At 33.6% G+C, this 5130-nt stretch overlaps 2 long non-coding RNA genes across 2 annotated transcripts in view; one reads left to right on the top strand and one right to left on the bottom strand.

Moving 5' to 3' along the window:
• Positions 1-5130, bottom strand: part of LOC139965341 (uncharacterized) — a 65724-nt gene that overhangs the window by 19267 nt on the left and 41327 nt on the right. The window lies entirely within an intron of this gene.
• Positions 3679-5130, top strand: part of LOC139965325 (uncharacterized) — a 31389-nt gene continuing 29937 nt past the window's right edge. The window contains exon 1 of the long non-coding RNA XR_011792222.1: positions 3679-4529. This is a non-coding gene — a long non-coding RNA (uncharacterized lncRNA). The remainder of the gene's footprint in view (positions 4530-5130) is intronic.

The following is a 5130-nucleotide window of genomic DNA, read 5'->3' as shown; positions in this document are numbered from 1 at the left end:
CTTCTCTCGATAAAATTTGATGTGAGTGCTAACATATTAAAGATATTTCGATAATATGATGTACCTCAATCTGGCAAGGAAAGATTTTCAATCAAGGAAATAATATTTTGTCCATTTAGGATGTTGCTATTTTAAATGTAAATTTGATGTAGGCAACAAATTCTGAAATGTTTTAAATATGTTGATAATATCCCATACGCAATGCAAGTATACATACCAACGTGTAATAAAAAGGATTTTAAATTGTTATTTCAATTTGAATTGTCTTTCGTTCTTTGTGTAGTCTTTTCTATTTACAATATATTTAATAACAATAGTTATCATTATCATCATCATCATCATCATCATCATCATCATCATCATCATCATCATCATCATCATCATCATCATCATCATCATCATCATCATCATCATCATCATCGTCATCATCATCGTCATCGTCATCATCATCGTCATCATCATCATCATCATCATCATCATCATCGTCGTCATCATCATCATCATCATCATCATCATCATCATCATCATCATCATCATCATCATCATCATCATCATCATCATCATCATCATCATCATCATCATCATCATCATCATCATCATCATCATCATCATCATAATAATAATAATAATAATAATTATAATTCGGCCTAGAAGGTTAAAATTATTATTTAGTGTAACTCGCGGAACAAATCCCCACCAAAGAGAACAACATGCGTATTCTTCAAGTCTATCTTAATTCCCGCGTTTTCAAAACGTTAATGTAAATACTTCCAAATCGTTCTAACATAGCTATAATCATAAAACATATATTGGATTGTTTCCGTGTCAATGCCACAAAAATGTCAAAGACTATTATCTATGACATTTATAATATTAAGGTATTTATTAGTAGGGATGATCCTGTTCAGTATTCTTTATTGAAACCACATTAGTTGCACGTCAATTTTACAAAGGAATGGAACTGAGCAATATAAAGACCACGAATCCTCTAAAACACTCAGGGTCTCACACAATTTTCTATAAGATTTATTTGTAATGCCTGTCGAGTTCAACATTTTTTCATAGACAGACTTACAGAACAAGCTACTGTCACAAAGTGTAACATTAACAAAACTATTTACTGGATTATCAAGCCTATAATCGATATTTAAAAAAAAATCGTTCCACGAGAATCTTATTGCAGCAATTATACCGTAATATTCAAGCCCGTTACACGCAACAAAAAACCCTTTAACAAAGTGGTCAACGTTATAGAAAGAACCTTTCTCATTTATCAAAGTATTGAGTAAATAATTCCTTTCTGAATCCAGTGGCGATAGCATACAGGCTTATTATCAAACCAAAATAGAGCTATTGTTACAAACTGGCTGGCTATGAATTAAGCTATTATTCTCTAAAGAGTCAGTTTACATTAAGAAAGAAACGAATAGCTGACTAAAAATACATTTTTCCAAAATTGTGATAGTATTTTTATGAAACAGAATCACAGGCAAAACCTTTTTCTACAAGGAATTTACAAGCAGCCTCAAGTTTACCCTCTAGCTTTGAAGTTCCATTTCAAATAAATTTAAACTTCATTCTGCGATTACATTAGTGAAAAATACATTTGATGTCACGCAGAGATAACAATCAATCTGTTAGTTTAGTTAACCTTGAAATCGCATAAGGCACAATCACATTTGCCAAAACCTTTAAATTTTTCTGAGTGGAAAAAAAAGGTGAAGGGATAAGAAAGCTGATGAAACCTAAAGAAATTCGCCAATTAAGCGTATTCAAATATATCTCGTAGTTATATTAATGGGTAGCTCAGTATACCTTATTAGTTAATGGTTTCCTTATTATGACACTAGTTTCTAAAACATCGTAAATTGTGGACGAATAAAATTTATGGCGGTGTTTTATTTAGTAACTATGTGAACAACAAAAATAACAACACGTATTTTTTTTACAGTTTCTTGTGCTATATATATATATGTATAAAAAGTCTACACTCATAGAATTTCTCACAAAAACCTGCAAATGACAGCACTCTAAAAGTCTTAGGTACTCATTTGTGAATGTTTATAATGTATATCCTTAATTTCCGTGAGGTTCTTTCATTCAGTCACGAAATGAACATGAATTACTTTTTTTCCAAGTGCTTAATTGGTTACTAATTGCTTTCATAAGTATTTTTAAACGATAGTGTGATAACTCTCGTTAAGGAATTGTTCATTCGATATAACAATAGATTAGATTTAAAAGGTTATCATTATCATAAAATACATCACTGCACGCTATGCTTTAGTAAACATTAATTGTAGATATGATATTGATGCATTTATACAGTATAACGTAACGCAACTTTATTCCGGACGTATTCCTATATAGATAAACGTTTATTTTTTTTTACGGGAAATCTCGTGGAAGAAATTTTATAAACTTGGACAATTTAATTTGAATTGACAACACCAAGAACACAATATCAGACCTTGTTTACACAGACGATTATTGATCCAAAGCAAACAGGCCTGTGATCAATGCTATAGCAGACGAAAATGCTTTTAATTTTCAGCTTGGGTAGAATTATTGTCGTTTACACAAGCCATTTAAGGTATACTTCGTTTCTTGCAAACATGTTACAAGGTTTCTGTTGTGTATTAGCATTTGTTTCAGGATTAAGGCGATTAAACTTGCAACTTTATTAAAGACTATTCAAAAACCTTCGCGAGGGTTTTCCAAATTTTAAGAAGTTAGTTTTGTTTTCTATATTATCATGAATAGAGGGTTCTCGATTGGGACTATAGTTCATCTTGTAAGTTTATAGCATCGTCCTTCAATCAACCTGAAGAACTATACATAGGAACAGGCAAAAATCGTGATGGGGTACTTATGTTCCTTTGATATTAAATCCATAAACTTGTTTCATCATTCTCCCGAAGTAATGTGAATTTGACGGTTCATTTTTTTTCTTGGGGGGGGGGGGTCAGCGATATGCCATAGGCTGCTGTGTTTGAATATAACATACGTGTTGGAACGTTCCTGCAGCTTTTGGCGAACCTGAATCCTCATAACACTTTAACAGGAGAAAATATTATTTATTAAATCTGGTGATATCTTGCATTCCGACCCCACCAATACCAAATTATATACCCTAAAAATAACAGAGTTGTAAAACATGGCAAAAATGTTGTTATTAACACTGAATTTGTTCAAGCCACAGACTACCCATCCTAAGAGTTCAGTTTCTTCAATAACTCATCTACATGCTCATGTCAGGAAAGCCGTTTATCTATCACCACCCCGAGATCTTTATAATTATCCACCATTTTCAACGACATTTCAATTTATAATAACTTTTAATTGAAACATTCGTGGACTTCCGAAAATCAATCACCATTTCTTTTGTCTTATTAACATTAAGTTCTAAGAAGTATCACCAAAAATTATTCACAAAATCATTGATCTGATCCACGTACGTCAGTATCGTCGTCATCATTTGATATCAAACCCAGCAAGGCAGTATCATCTTCAAATTTGACCAATGAGCAGTTTTCATTATTTGACCATGCATCCGATGTGTACAGAGTGAATAAGAATGGTACCTTGTGGTGCACCTGCAGTGTTTGGCATAATGACATTGGATATGTTGTTAGATGTTCTAATATTAACAATTGTGATCTATTGGTAAAATAATTAAAAAATTATGGACTAAAATCATGACGTACATTCGTTTCGAATAACTTGTTGGCTAAAATGTGGAAGCTGAATATAGTGTTGAAAGTGTTTTGAATTGTGAGGAGCTTTATTCGTTTTTGCTAATGGTTCTGGAATGTTGTGCGAAACCTGTTAGTTTTGAGAGCAGGGGTCAGATCAATTCAGTAAATTGATAATTTGAATGCTTGGTCAATTGCGCAGGCGTCGGTGGGGAGCGAAGATAAAAAAAAAACGGACAATATGAGTAACGACTATCCAGCATAACGGGTAGTATACAATTGAATAGTATATATGCGGAATTCAGCATAAAATACATCCATGCATGGCATGATATATGTGCATTGTATGTATATGTATGTATTTTAGATCCTCCTGCAAGCAGGAACTCGCGAAGAAGCCTCATTGGCTTATTAAAGCCGCAAGCTGACAGAAGTCATTCTCTTAGATTCATTTTTAACGTCCATGATTATGAATTGTCAATTGTCAACAACTCTGTAACTGGACGACGTACATTAATCTTGGAGTGACTCGAACCGGGAACTTTATGATTGTAAGGCACCGGCGTTAACCACTGAGCTAACACTCCACATTCCGGAGCTAACACTCCGCATTCGTATTGCATCATTATAATTTAAATCCTATTCCTCGGGTATAACGGGAAACTTTGTATACAGTCATGACTTTTTGTAATCTGGACCCGACTTAATTAGCTTTCCGGGAAAACAAAAATTGAAGGGATTATTACTACTACTATATACATAGGAACGCTACAGTGGGATACATCTTAAGAAGAAACCCATCTGTGGAAACGTTTCGGTTTTTGTAATCATGAAGTAAGTATATGCTATTGTCGATATTTAACGACAAGGTGCGTCTCAGTGTAGTAATGCAAACCTTGAAGCCTTCACATGCCAACCAGTTTATAAGGTATCATGCTACGTACGTCGCCTTTTCCCACAATGGCTTGTGTTGTTTTTATTTGAATTCCGTCCAGTCACGTTAATGATAATAGAAATCCTTTTCATTCTAACACACTGCAAAGCCGCACCTGTAATAGTACCGTTCAAGAGAGGCCGGGAAAGTCTGAAATTTACCTACAATGCGCATGCGTAGTACGATATTTCCATGTTTACAATTGTCTCACTTCCTCAATAGTAAATAATCACAATTTTCAATTATTATTATTTTTTTAAATAGATTACTTTGATTCTGGATGTCAACAAGACTGACGTTATCAGGATATCCTGACGTCCAAGGCAGCTATCAAAATATAGATTGTTGACCTCAGGAAGTCCCTCGGACAAAATAGATAAAAATATGATTGCCAACAACAGTGTTCTTACTCAGGAAAACAGGAAATCTTAGGGAACTATTAAACCGAACGTTTACGTAATTTGAGCTTTCCTGATTCTTACAAATCTCAACCTTATTTGA

Source organism: Apostichopus japonicus, chromosome 3 (genome assembly GCF_037975245.1).
Source record: "Apostichopus japonicus isolate 1M-3 chromosome 3, ASM3797524v1, whole genome shotgun sequence".
NCBI classification, from domain to species: Eukaryota; Metazoa; Echinodermata; class Holothuroidea; order Aspidochirotida; family Stichopodidae; genus Apostichopus; species Apostichopus japonicus.
Note: the sequence above shows the minus strand (reverse complement) of the source record. Positions and strands in the feature narration are given on the sequence as shown.